The sequence below is a fragment of the Oryzias latipes genome, chromosome 19 (genome assembly GCF_002234675.1).
Source record: "Oryzias latipes chromosome 19, ASM223467v1".
In the NCBI taxonomy this organism is placed as follows: Eukaryota; Metazoa; Chordata; class Actinopteri; order Beloniformes; family Adrianichthyidae; genus Oryzias; species Oryzias latipes.
This window is the reverse complement of record NC_019877.2, coordinates 1,531,063-1,546,475: the sequence shown is the minus strand read 5'-3', so window position 1 is coordinate 1,546,475 and position 15,413 is coordinate 1,531,063. Positions and strand designations below refer to the sequence as shown.

Sequence of the window (15,413 nt, the reverse complement as noted above, 5' to 3'; positions counted from 1 at the left end):
AAATACGAAATGAATCCCGAATGTTTCCCGACCAGTTCTATTGTTTCCCCAGTTTGAAATCAGCGTCAGTTCATTGTACTTTACCATGGTTCTTTGGAAATAACGTAATGTGGTTCAGGATAGTTTCAACTCGATTTCTCTGAATAAAACAATACACTGTGAATAAAGAAGTACTTCAATAAATCTATGACAACAAGCCAAAGTGTGAAAAAAGTCAGCAAAGATAGCTCAGTGGAACAGACAGTGGGTTATGCACCCAGAAGTCCCGGGTTCAAGACCAGAGTTTGGTAATTTTATTATGTATTATTATTTTTCATATTTGTTTTGCTTTGCGTTTATTTTCTTCATGTGATGTGTTTTTTGCTGTGTCAAACCCCTCTCACAGAAAACGTCACGTGTTGTTTTACGTTGTTCTTTTTAATCATTATTAACAACATTGTATTGTTTTACGTTCTTTCATCATCATTTCCACATTGAAGTGTTACAAGGAGCTTGGTTGAAACATATGTCGATATACGTCCAGTCCGCCACCAGTTTTGTTTTGTGCGGTTTCAAAGCCCTGAATGGGTAGTTCATTTTTCCATCACAATTACAAAAACCCCAATGAGGCTTCATGGGGCTTCCATTCCCATCCCTAATTGTAAGCAAGGATCAGGCTGGTCTTGAAGAAGTGTAACTCAAGTGAACACTCGTGGTCAATTGTCCTGTTGACAAGGTGTAGGAGTAGAATTAGCAAAGAGCAAAAATACAGGAGCAAGTCAAAGTACAAGAGACCAGACTGAGCACCATAAGGGACAAAAAAACTGGCGATGAATGCTGGAGCTGGATCTATTGAAGTAGGCTGGAGGTGATGAGGTGAGTGTCCACAGCTGGTCCAAATCAGGAGGCAGAGCAGAGAGGGGAGGGGGAGGAGAGACTGCCAGAGGCACCATGACAAAAATGTTCCAGCTAGAACCAAAATGCTCGGTGAGATTTTGTGTTTTTGTTGTGTTCTGCATTTTCAGAAATATCTTTTTCATTTCTAGTAAATTTCAAAAAGAAAAAGATTTTTCCAAAAAAGTCATTTAACAAAATCAGCAGAATGCTTTTATAAAACCGGACAAACTCAGTTGGTGATTGAATGTTCAGATAGATTGAATCATTGAAGGACAACATCGATCATCCTCTGCATCCTTTCTGGGTTAAAGTTCACCTCAGCTACAACCATCTAAAGCCGGGAAACAGGTTTAGAAAATAAAACCTTTTTTTTGGTTCTAGAGACACCCGCTCCTCTCATTTCTACAAAAACTTTCCGTCCTTTCAGGATTTTGACACCAGGTGAGTCAAAATTTTCAAATTTTTATGCAACTTTTGGTGTTTTTCAGGTTGATTCCAGGAGATAAATGTGATTCTTTTCAATCCACCTCTTCTTTAATTCACTTCAATCTTTGTTTTTGCAGCTTTTCTGCAGGAACTTGGAGCAATAAAACCTTTTTGGAGAAGTTAAATGTGACAGATTTTAGAGTGACGTTATGCATCAGAAAACAGAAAACAAAATGCAGATTACAGCAGTTTTGACAGATTTCTGTCACTCAGATTGAGTTTCTGCAAAAAATAATCCCCTCAAATCTGAAAATGTTCCACATGGTTCAGACTTTTTACAGATATAATGTCTAGGTTTCACCTTTCATCTTCCTTATTTGGCCTCTTTTTTAAAAAATAATTTGTTTAAAAAAAACTCTTTTCGTGTCTTTGATATTTATGTGATAAATTGATTTTAAGTCTCATTTTATCAAAGGTTTAGGGCACTTATGTTATATTTCCTGTCATATGTTTAAACTTTTTTCTATTTTAAATGATGTCCATAATGTTAATATTATTTTCCATTTGCATGTTTTCTTTCCTGCGTTTATGCTTTTGTTTTTCCTCTGACAGCAGAGATTTGTGACTTCATATAAATGGAATAATCTGAAATAACCAGAAACGTGTTTTAAAAACATTATTAAAGTAAAAAAGAAAAGAAAGAATGGATGTAGAAAAACTATCAACGTTAATTTTTTTTTATCTTGGAAAGGTTTTGATCACTTTCAGATTTTAGTAAATATGTGTTGGTTGCTCTGCAGAATTCCAAACTCACCTCACCACATTTAAGATAATACTCTAAGTAAGTGTGACAAATATTTAGCAAAAAAAACATGAAGTGACCACATCTTTTCTTTATATTTTATCACACAGGTGTGTCACTAAACTGCAACTGAACAGTGGAAGTTACATATGGAGAGGATCTGACTCTTAGTTGTGACATTGAATGGAGACATGCTGATTGCCAGTATGAAAACTATTCAGTTAAGTGGATCCACACAACAGAGAACATCTGTGAGAAGAACAGATGTTACTTTGACAATACCTCTGCCTCACTACAAATGTTTAATGTCATCGAGGAGAAGAACATCAGCGTTAGAATTAATGCTAATTGTGGCATGGATTCTGTCAGTATCAGCCTGAAGCTTAAACCTGGTGAGTTGATTTCAATTTAATTTAGTGTGAGTTAGAATCCTCATGTAAGATCATTTCAGTAAAACGTTTTGTTTTTTGGTAGAATTTGGAGTTGAGCCGACAATCAGAGCCCCCAAAAAAAACATCAAACAACTGCATCAAGTACTGCGCCACTAGTGAGGGGGAAAGTGATTCCCATCTCACTATCACAACCCAAATGCATCAGTCAGAACTAACGAACAGACTTCTGACAGGTTTTTCCTTGCAAGAGGAACCAGACAGGGTTGCCCACTCTCTCTCTCTCTTTTTGATATATTTATTGAGCTTCTAGCCACAGCAATAAGACAGAATGAGAGCATTAAAAGAATTAAAACCAAACACAGCCATCATAAAATTAGTCTCTATGCAGATGACATATTACTGTTTTTAAGTAAATTACACTCTGTAAATGAAACATCAATAATTATCAATGATTTCTCCTCCATCTCTGACTACTCAATTAATTGGAATAAATCAGTTTTATTATCACTGAACAGTAATGCAGAGCAAAGACTCTCAATACCAGTCAAATCAGACAATATCAAATATCTAGGTATTTATTTTCCCCCCAAACTATCATAACTGGTGCAGCGGAACTCACTTCACTGGCTCCCATTTGATTTTAGAATCAAGTTCAAGATCCTCCTGTTAACCTATAAGGCCTTACATGGTATGGCCCCATCCTATATCAAAGACCTCATAGTGCCTTACCAACCAAACAGAACACTTCACTCACTAAATGCAGGACTGCTTGTGGTTCCTAGAATTTGCAAGAGCACAGTTTGAGGTAGAGCTTTTAGCCACCAAGCCCCAGTCTTATGGAATAAACCCCCAGCTCATGGAAGAGAGGCCAACAGAGTTTCTACATTCAAAGTTAGGCTTCAAACATTCCTCTTTGGACAGGATTATTGCCAGACAAGTAATCAGATAATATTTAACTTACTGTTAACAGGGGGAGCGGGAGTGATTCTAGATTCCAGTTGGCTCGTCCGTGCACCCGCATTCGGCTGTCGTCCTCACCCCTGGCTCATCTATGTCCCCTGTACCTGACTGTATACCTCATCTCTGGCTTGTTTCTACTTCTGCTCATACACTTGCTTTTTAACCTTGCCTCTGGCTTTTATCGCGCCCCCAGCAGTCCCCCAACTCCATCTAGATGAAGCCCGTCTGTTGGACTATTTAAACATGTAGTTGTAGGGTTAGATAAGTTAATTCATCTATAAGAGTTCTGGTACATCGCTTGTCCGTCCTGGGGGAGGATCCCTCCATGATGTGGACACCCATGAGATTTCTTACTTATTCCGGAATCCAGTTTTTAGAAGTTTCTTCGTACCATGAAGGAGGGTCTAAGGGCAGGGATGCTCAGTTTAGTTTAGTTTAGTCTGTTTAGTTAGCTCAGTTTAGAATTATCGTATAGAATTCTACGTATTAATCATCCTCATGATTTTATGTTTACTTTACAATTACCTGTATTAAGGCCATTGAGACGACTGTTGTTGTGATTTTGGGATATAGAAACATCTTGGAGATCTGGGCCCGATGCTGGGAGAAGGTTGTTTCACCAACCGGGGCCAGTCTACCAGCTGTCTCTGACTTACCCACTTCCTCATATAATCATTTATCAGGGTAATGGGGGGGGGGATACCTGGGAGGAGGAGCCACTTGGCAATGGTCTCCCTTCCATGGTTACCGTATGGAAACGGCCTCTCGCCTCTCCATTTTAATTGCACTTTGGACCCTTGGTCGGGGAGGGGGGGGTGCTTGGACATCACTGCCAGCAAGCAGTAGATGTCCTCTCAGTGCCCTACCCGCCAATTTTAAATGCACCCTTTAGTGCCCACACCCTTTACTCCACAACAATCCACACTCCAACACACACCTATACACACACACTCAGAAATGCACATTAATCGCACAAGGAATGAGGACCTCTGATCTTCTGTACCCTACCCCATCTCTGCCAGGTCCTCGGCAGCGACGGCCGTGTCCCTTGGGTGCTGGCTTCCTGTGCCCGGCAGCCCTTTCTCCATGCAGGGAGAGGGACCCCTGAGTTCTGTGGCAAGACCATGAGCTGGGGATCACATCACATCTGAGCCTAGGGGTGTCTGTGTCCCTGTGGTGTCGGTTCTGGTCCTTGCCCTTGAGCGCTGGGTCTCGCCAAAATTCCAACTGTTGGTTAGCCTGGTCAGGCCATGTTTACAACACTCCTTGTGGACCCCCACTTCTTGGGTGACCAGCCAAACTGGTCGTCTTACCTCCATCAGACTTGTTTCACAAAAACTTGTACCTTTTTATATGTTTCCAGGTAACTTCCTCACTTTCTGTGAGCTCGATGAATGTCTTAAGAATATAAAATGTTTGATGGTTTCCATGCTTGACCTGCAAATATTCTGGCTCTGATATCTATTGAGGAGCTGAAACCTGAGAAGCAGAATCATCTGTAGACATGACATCATCCTCAGAAACTGAGAAGAAGACATGAGAAGAGGAAATAAAAGTGTCTGAGGTTTGGTTTTGTTTGCGTGTTTTTTTTCTCATCTGCATGACCTCAGTTGGTCCTGAGAGCTGTGAATAATCTGTTTCTGACATTATCTGAATCAGCTGTTTGTGTGTTTGAATCAGCTATTTGTAAGGAAACAATGTTCAATTTAAACAAACTGACTGAAAACATTTTCATTTAAATCCATCTGGACTGCATGAAAAATTCAGGAAATGAAAGTAAAATGATCTTTTTCTGACGTCTGCAGTCAAATTGTTCAAATGGGTGATCTGTCAAAAGACTAAGGATAGTTTGGTGGGTTTCTGCAGGATGAAGCTACTTACAGACCAAGAGCAGCTCTATGGGGGATTGTCCCATACGGTGTTTTTTAGGTTGTCCGGGTCTGTGATGAGTCATACAGGAGTGGCTGCATCTTAAGGGGAGTAGAGGTGTGTATGATGCTGCTCTGTAGATTCAAGCATCCACTTCCAATGAAAATCTATTTAAATGCACTGAAATGCGCGTTTCAGGCTTTATCGTTCAAAACTCTCATGTTCACGCATCGCTACACACATTTTTAAGTCCATTTTCAGTCTCTACATACAAAACAGCCATTGAACACACGTTGAAAGTTAAACCAGGCTGAACTTTGACCAATCAGGGACTTGGTAGTGACGTATGACTGGTGTCCTTTTGCATTCCTGGAAGTGTCAACTGTTTGAAAATCGATCATGGAGGAGAAATGAATAACTGCAGTTTGTGCCCGGCTGGAATCCAATGACACAAAGTCTTTTATTTATCAGAACAGAGCTGTGAAAGAAAAGACCTGGAGCAAGATTCACCAGATTTGCTCCACTTTGACATTTGGTGTCAAGCCTCCTCCTTCTGTAGGTACATGCTGGTATCAGGTAGCAACAGTCCAGTGTGAACACCACATGCTACAAGAACCTTCTTGAACCCGTGTCAAATGGCTGATGTGTGCAGTACAGTTGGTAAATTAATTCTTTTAGGTTTACTGACAGCATTGCATAACATCGCCTGAAGGTCAAAGTGAGGATTTCTGGTGTTTCTGTGAACGCTGCTGCACAGCACATGAAGCCAGGCTGTTTTCATAAGTGTGTCTTCTGTGCTGCTCAGACCCCGTTTTACTACAAATATCACGATTCCGGAGAGGTGTGGCTTAGCTGTGAGGGAAATTCTGCTTTTATATTAATAGTCAAAGCATTCAGTGGTAGATCCTGCTTTGTCACTAAGCCTGTTGGGCAGTTGATGGAATCTCGTCTTTTTGATTGACAGATGCAATCACAGATTGTACTTTTCCCACAAAGCCTCTTTAGACAAAACATTTTAGCAGCAAACAGCTGTTTTCACTCGTGCATGGGATGGCTGATCTGATACAATAACCACCAGTTTACAGCCAGATCAAAGCCATATCATAACACTCCCCCCGCCGGTCTGTTCCATGCGCAAAAGAGGTGGTAGATTCCACTTTAATGCAAATAAACATTTCCATTGTTGCCATATTGGTCCATGACATGGCGCTGATGTGGTGCAGTGGTAGGGCGGTCCACTTCTGATCCGAATATTGAAGGTTTGATTCCCGCCTTGCCTGCCCATGTGAAGTGTCCTTGGGTTAGACACTGAACCCCACCTTGCCTCTGGTGGAAGGTTGACGCCAGAGGAACCGCCACCAGCGTGTGAATGGAATTGTGACTGTAAAGAACTTTGGGCCTTCGAGGAAGGTAGGAAGTGCAATACAAGAAAACTACCTTTACCAATTAAATAATTAGATGACCTCTGAACTAAAATATTAAAGTAAACCTCTGTGTGATGACATATCATTCTTGATTCATGCATTACCATCAATTGTAATGATCACAGACCTTTCACTGAGCCGGTTCCATCCATCATGGAGTCTCCGTCACACGTCTGACCCATTGACTGTATCTGTCGACTGGACTGAGTTGTGACGTCATCCATAGAAAATGGTTTGACTCCGGTTCCAACCAAATGAAGTCTATTCAGCTTTTTGCGGTACAGAAGCTGCCATGTTGGGAACGCCAGGGGGGAGGAGTCACTCAGTCCAGTTCTAACATACACTCAATGGTCCCTCTAATGTCTCTTTTCCGTAGAAATGTGATTCACGTGCAGATTCTACCAAACATTTAGCTAATTTCATGTTGACTTTGGTCTGGAGAGATTTTTGCTTCAATACTAAATTTAAACAACAAAGTAAAATAATGTAAACAAAAAAAAGTCATTTAGATAGATAGATAGATAGATAGATAGATAGATAGATAGATAGATAGATAGATAGATAGATAGATAGATAGATAGATAGATAGATAGATAGATAGATAGATAGATAGATAGATAGATAGATAGATAGATAGATAGATAGATAGATAGATAGATAGATAGATAGATAGATAGATAGATAGATAGATAGATAGATAGACAGACAGAGATTTATCCATTTGATCTCCATCGCATACAGCACTGGTTGACATATATTATAGGAAAAAGCAGCACAGTAACTAGAAAAATTAGAACAGTAAGAAAAAGTTTAAATATCTGCAAAACAGCATATACAAAAAAAAGTCATTCAGGCCCTTTCCCTTTCCTTTTCTGTCGCCCTCCCCCCTCCTAAGTGGTGGTTAAAGAGTTTGATGGCACGGGGGACAAAGGAGTTTCTCAGTCTATTAGTCCTGCACCTTGGGAGGAGCAGCCATTTGCTGAAGGTGCTTCTCTGGCTACTGATGGTCGTGTGCAGAGGGTGGGTGGCATTGTCCAGGATACACGTTAGTTTTTTCAGTGTCCTTCTCTCTGCTACAGTAGCCAGAGGGTCCAGCCTTGTGCCAACCACAGAACCAGCCCGCCTGATCAGCTTCTCCAGCCTGGAGAAGTCTGTCTTTGAGGTGTCCCCCCCCAGCACACCACAGCGTAGGTTAGAGCGCTGGCGACCACAGACTGATAGCAGATCAGTTTATGTGTTCCACTTTATGTGGAGAAATAAATGTGTGAGAAAATGACTCTTGGGAATCCCGAGGTTCCCTTTGACATAGATGTTGTGAATGGAAACATGGCCTAAGGCAGACCTTTCTGCTCTGATTCAGTTAGCCGGCTCATCCCGCTCCTCGCTCTGGTCGACTGAACACTCTGGATTCAGCAGCCAGGAGTGCCGGGGAGCTGGAAAAAGGGCAAGGTGTTGATGTCCAGGGCCAGGGTTGGGCCGCCCTGACCAAAGAAAGAGATCCTTTTAGAGTAAATGACTTTGTTTTGTTCTGCTGCTTACTATCACATCCTTGCACAATAATCAAAACCTGTTCATCCACTCACAGGCTTTATGCATTGTTATCTCAAGATCCTGATTTGATAGGACATAGTTCTTTGTCAGTAAACAACCTCAGGCAGATAAATGTTTCAGTTTAAATGTGGGGGCTGCTGCCAGATGGAAAGTTTTTTTTTTCCAGAGCATAGAACCTTTTTGTTGAGGCGACAGCGGCTTTCAGGCGCCAGAAGCTGCGCTGGAAGGTGTGGAAATGTGATCACAAACCAGCTGATTTAATCCTTTGATCCAACTGCTCACAGAATTTACTTTCTTTATGCACGCAAAGATCAAACTTTCATTTTTAACTGAGTGAAGCTGGATCAATATGAGAGTAGAATTCAATTCTTCATAAATATTTAAAAGCACAAAAAATTTTATTTTTATTTTCGATTGATGAACATTTCAGGATCAAACGGGGTTCAAAACATTTCCTGATTTCAAATGTCAGGTATCTTATTTTAATGTTTATCAATATCTAAAAACTGTTAGACTCATAAGTCATATTGATGAAAATTAAATCAGCAATCAATAAAAAGTTCTCTTCTTTTATTTTTTTGTCATTATCACATGTATTAAGAAATTTAAAAAGTTCTCTGTGGTCACAAAATATTTAATTTACCACTAATAAATAAAAGATATTAATGATATAATTATGGGATTACACACATATTCATCTTCCCACTCCTTTTCAAGCAATAATTTCTCCTTGGCTTATTTGGTAATCATTATATTAAAATAACAACTCTTACTGTACTGCATGCAACTCTACTAAAAAATTCTATTTATGATTTGGAGTATTTACACTGTGAAAACATGGCATCATCTTCTATCATCTCATTTTTGTTTGTTTTCTAATCAACTTACGACTTTATATCTGAAAAGGGTTTGTTCTTTACTCATCTAGAAACAATTGAAATGAAGACAGAAAAAACTTCCTGTTTTGACTGTTGAGACTTCAGTGGAACCGGCTGAACACATTTTATGCAGGTCCTGACAGCTGCTGACTAAACAGTTTCAAACGACAAGTGGACGATGGAAAAAAGTAAAAATAGAGGAAACAATACTAAACTGGTAATGCTAAAAGGTCACAATCCTGCACCAATAACCAAGAGAATGAAAAAAAACAATAAAATTATTATAAATGTGAGGAAATTTTGATTATAAAGGAAAATTTGCTGGAAAAGTTTTATTCTAGGGTTTAAACTAAAAACAAGAGTTGTTGAACTTTGAATAAACTAACAAGGTTAGACATAAAACATAGTAATAAATGTTCAAATGCAAGAACTTTTCTGTTAAATTTTCTTTTTGATTCCATTTGATCAATAAACTGCAGCTTGTTCCAGAACAAATGATTGATTGATTTGGTTTATTTCAAGTAATAATTGTAGACAATACAAGAAAAATCACAGATTTATCAAATCCTTACAGAAATAATGAAATTAATTGATTAATACAATCAAACAAAAACAAAGACCCTCTTAAGTCCTATTTGATTCATTAATATAGCGATTATTAACTAAAGTCAAGTAGAGCTGGATTTATTGCTTGTAGAGGAGCAGGAAGAAGCAAATTTATAGAATACGGACGATCAGGTTGTGGCTATTTTATTAATAAAACTCACAATCTGTCATGAAAATGTTTTTTTCACAAAGTTTTTTTCTTGATAAAGACGTAAAGTGTAACAGAGCAGATAGATAGATAGATAGACAACTTTATTTATCCATTTGGGAGGTTCCTGCATGGAAATTGACATCTCCATCGCATACAGCACTGGTTGACATACGTATAGTTTGAAACAGTTTAAATATCTGCAAAGCAGCATATACAAAGAAAAAGTCATTCAGGCCCTTTCCCTTTCCCTTCCCTTTTCCTTTTCCCTTCCCTTTCCTTGAGTGAAATTTAGTTATTTCTTTCATTTTTTCAACTTTTATCCGTCCAAAGTTCTTACAAATGTTCACAACTATTTTTTTTAACCATTTCTTTTATATACTAGACATTTTCATTTAAAAAATAAAATACGTTTATTTAAAAATATTTCAGGAGAAAATCCACACATTGCGACATCAAAGGATGAAGTGACAAACCAAGGCGGTTATCAAGACCTAAACACCTTCAGGCTCCTTTTTTTGGTGTTGCCATGTTTAATAGTAGAGGTGTCAGGTACAGGTACACAGGTGAGAACCCAAATAAAGGGAAAAACCATAAGGGGTCCCAAGAATTAATCAACACATAACTTTAAGGAACATAGGTACAATAAAATAGACTTGACAAAGCGACAGTGTTTCTTAAATACATTGTGGCTAATCAGCAAAGTGGTGGCAGGCTGCTAGTGGTTGTGGAACGTGTCGGTCAATGGAGGTTGAAATAAGTCTGCCACACCATTTTTTTTTTATTTTCAAAGAGACTGCAGGTGGAATTAAGATTAAATTAATTCAATAAAAAGAGGGCATCCCAGAATAACTGAGGGCATCCACAGAAAAAAAGATTTTTGTGAGATTCCAAGATGTGATAGCACGCACACAAACAATTTAACAGGGAAAACCGGTCCACAGTGGAAAATGGAGCCTGATCGGGCTCGTTGTTCCTGAAATATCTGTGTGGGCGTGTTGGAAAATCAAAATCCCCTAAAGGTGTTGATAGTGGCATGAAGAGGCATCAACAAACTCCCACTCCTGTCATGATTTGCTGCATTTATTGGTTTATTTTAATTTTTGTCATCTTGGGTTTCTGTGCAGGCAGCTGTGACTGCCCACTCATCTGTGGATCCTGTTGGGCAGTCACGGCTGTCTGCACAGAAACCCAGAATGAGACAATAGTTAGAATAAAAGCCAATAAATGCAGCAAATCATAATAGGAGTGGGAGTTTGTTGATGCCTCTGTCTACATCTTTAAGGGATTTCACTTTCCAACACGCCCACACAGATATTTTAGGAACAACAAGTCCAAGCAGGCTCAATTTTCCACTGTAGGATTCACTGGTTTACCCTGTTAAATTGTTTGTGTGCGTGTTTTCACATCTTGGAATCTCACAAACAGCTTCTTTTCTTTCCATGGTTATTCTGGGATGCCCTTTTTTCATTGTATAATTTTAATCTAAATTCTACCTGTAGTCTCTTTGTGGCTGTATGTGGTTGGATTGGACTATGAAGGACTAGGACTATGTAAATGTGCTGTATTTGTGCATAGGTATAAATCACCTTGATACATAAAATTGGGTGGAAACAGGCTGTGGGCGAAAAATGGTCAAACCTGTATGGGGCACACAGGTAACCTGCACGAAATGTCATGTTCGTCGAGCGGTGTGTGAGCCTGTACAACAAAATGTTCTTGCAGAAGTTTCTACTTGCATGCTGCAGACAACAGTGAACACTTAAACCACACATAAGGGTAAATAAGAGGGAGGTAGGTGAGACCCTGGTCTGTTGTATGAATCTCAAATCCTGCAGACTATGCAGGGACTCTGCAGCCTGACTGTTACAAATGAGGAAACTAGACAATCAGAGTGCAGTTTGTGTGGACGTCCTACTGGTGCTTACGTAGTTGTGTGCGGTCAGTAAGGAGCCAGTACTCACACTTTACTCACGACTAGAATGTTGCATAAGGACGCCGTACGAAACGTCATAAGTGTGTAGGAAACTTTTAATATCATTGCGAATAATTCACAACAATGGTACGTTCCTCACAGGGACTGCAAGACACCCCTTGAGATGTGGCCACTGCTCTCCATGACCCTCCACCGACCCGATCAACCCAAAAAACCACAGAAACTGTTCCGGTCAACCAGCGTGGAGTTTATGGTATCAAAGTCTGCTCTCAGATCCAGCAGCAATTAAAATCCAGTTATAGTTTGACAGGATTTTTCTCCAAAAATAGTTCAACTTTGACAGATTTTGACAAAATAGTGAGTCCTGTTTTGCAGTTACCTGAAAAGTTAATCTTATTTCTATTATTTTTCCTGATCTTGAAAATCATCCAAAGACGTTAAAGTTGCACAATGCTGTTGAGCCGCAAATACTTTCCATAAACCGCCAAAGTAAAAGCAGACTGCAGAGGTTTCCATTCTTCATTTAATCCCTGATGAAGGTTACAAGAACATCTGTTGATCAGAGTTTAGTCATGGTTAAAAATTGTTTTCTTTTTGTCTTAAGAGGCTTTTTCTTTGTTTGTTCATAATTTAAGACTTCAAGGAATCTTTTATGTGACCTGATTAACTGTTTAATGATTAAAAGTTCTGCATTCAATTATTGTTAAACATGAACTTTCTTCTTCAATTAAGTCCACTTCAATCAATAAAAAATTCAACCTTATTCAGGGGGTGAACAAATGCCGGCTTTTGTCCGTGCGCCTTTTCCCGCAGAACAGCTTCTCCCACAGGTTTCTAACAACTTTCACTTTCTGCTCTGAAAGATTCCATCATCATTAGACTCCACCCCATTTTTTACGCATATCAGCACATCCTGCTGTTTTATTTCTAACAATCATTTCCTGACCTACTGAGACACAACTTCTCCATCATGTGAGTAAACTTTGCAAAAAGATGTTTCTTAATTTTCAATTTGACTCAAAGTTTTTATTTATAATCAAAACTAGCTCTAAATAGTTTTTGAACTAAAGCCTTTATGGAGTCTTTTTTTCTAACATTATAAATATATGAAGTGGATTTCAGGGTTGAGTTTGAAAACCAAAGCTGGAAAATCTAATGTTTGTTTCAGGATTTTGAAGATTTTGGGGTTTTCTTTAGACTGTATTTGTTGCAGAAGCGTAAACCTGCAGGTGTTTTTCACAGCTTCACTCTGGTTTGACAGCCTGCTGTGACACGTCTACTTATCATGATTGCAACATTTGACTATGTTAAAAAGAGAAAAATGTTTTTAACTCGGCTTTTATTCACTCATTTGTTTATTGATGGTTTGATGCTAAATGAGATGAGAGTTTTGTGAAACTAGGCTGAGACATGAACCTGCAGACACTAACATTTCCTTTTTGTTTGAATTCCAGCTGAACCTTCAGGATGTCCTTCCTCTTCAGACATTTGACGCTGATGTTTGTGCTTCTGCGTGGACTCTCAGCAGATGATGGTGTGTTAAATCCCAAACTCACCTCTAAGATGTGAAATAAATGACCACATTTAAGAAAATACTCTGAGTAAGTGTGAAAAATATTTAGCAAAGAAAACATGAACTGACCACATTGTTTCTTTCTGTTTTATCACACAGTTGTGTCACTAAACTGTACCCGAACAGTGGAAGTTACATATGGAGAGGATCTGACTCTTAGTTGTGACATTGAATGGAAACAAGCTAATTACTGTGAAATCTATTCAATTGAGTGGAAAGACACAGCCGGGAGCGTTTGTAATAAGAACACTTCTTACTTTGACAATACCTCTGCCTCACTACAAATGTTTAATGTCACTGGGGAGAAGATCATCAGCGTTATCATTGATACTGATTGTGGCATGGATTCTGTCAGTATCAGCCTGAAGATCAAACCTGGTGAGTTGATTTCAATTTGATTTAGTGTGAGTTAGAATCATTTTGTCAGATAATTTTAATTAAAAATATTTGTTTTTTTGTTGTAGTTCAAGTTAAGCCGACAATCAGAACCTCCGACCCATACATTGTGGAACCTGTCCGTCAAACAAGTGCATCAACTACCGCACCATCAGTGAGGGAAAAAGTGATTCCCATCTCACTCGCTGCTGTCTTTGCAGTCATTATTGCAGTCTTTGTTGCCTTGTATCGACGTAAAACAAACTCACACCAGAGCTTCCAGGTCTGACAGTTTCCTGACAGCCCTGTGAGGAACAAAAAAAAAAAAAGAGCTCCGATGCAGGAGTGGGGCTCAAATGTATCATGCAGACATCTTGGACAAACAGTCGCAGGTCAGGTTGGGTTGTCCCCAAAGTCAGGACAGATTCCTGCAGAACACGAGGAGAAGATGCTGAAGAAACGGCATCTGCTGCTGGAAGTGCTTTGTTTGTTTATGGATCTAAGATTCTTTCTGCGGGTACAGAGAAAATCTGTGTTTATGGATTCAAGAAGAAAAGTGTTTCAGTAAACTTTTTGTTTTTAATTTTCATATCTGTTGTGACTCATTTGTATAAAATGTTATAAACACACTTTGATCACATCATTTAGGGTTTTCTTTCATTCTTATAATCATAATGTTGGTTCTGTTTTGAATAGTGCATTGGTGTCTGTGACGCCCTTTAAATTAATTGCTGCTTTGCAGATTCATTAATTAATCTTATAAATGGAAACTAAATCATTTTATGTTATTTGAGTATTTTTGTTTTTATATATACATCATGTATGGTTTTCTGTGTATCAGCTGCTAATTTTCTAATAAAAACACGATGTCAGGCCAATAAAAGATTGGTGGATGAAATGTAAAAGTTTCTGAAGTTTCATTGTTACTTTTTCAATAACCAAAAAGAAAAACTGTGGGGTTTTAAATGGCTTTAGTGAAATACAAACTTTCTTTTCAAAATTTATAAGCCACTTTTTAATTTTCAATTAAATTAATTTAAATTAAATTTTATTTGTATAGCCCAAATTCACAACAACAGTCGTCTCGATGGGCTTTGTATCGGTAATTGAAAAAGTGAAACATGAAATAAATACATAGAGTTCAATAGAAAAATTTACAATGAACTAACAAACTGACTAAGCTAAACTGGCATCCCTGCCCTTAGACCCCCTTCACGGTAAGGAAAAACTCCTAAAAAAAATGGATTCCAGAAAAAAACGAAGAAACCTTTTACTAACATTTAAATTCTGTTAAACTGTAGCTTGAGTTAATTTCTTCTATGTTTTTACCCTTTTAATGATGTTTATGGAATGCAGCACAAATACCACTCCAATTACTAAATAAACTTTAAAAATGCAAAATATTGAAGTAAAAACTTTTTTTAACTTTAATGTTTCCACTTTTTTAATCAGCTGAAAAACATCGACATAGTTTAACAACAACCTGTTATGTTGTGGATTTAGGAGAAGAAAAAGGAAAGGTCAACAAATCTTTTGCAAAAAAAAAAACGGGACATTTAAGTGTTAAAGAAAAGAAATAATCTGAAGGTTGATCAAT

At 38.5% G+C, this 15,413-nt stretch overlaps 1 long non-coding RNA gene across 1 annotated transcript; it reads left to right on the top strand.

Annotated features, from left to right (window-relative positions):
* Positions 1-11,432: 11,432 nt before the first annotated feature.
* On the top strand, positions 11,433-14,667 carry LOC110013830. The gene is made up of 4 exons (XR_002288974.2): positions 11,433-12,840; positions 13,323-13,402; positions 13,541-13,819; positions 13,906-14,667. It is a non-coding gene; the product is annotated as an uncharacterized LOC110013830 (long non-coding RNA).
* The last annotated feature ends 746 nt before the right edge of the window (positions 14,668-15,413 follow it).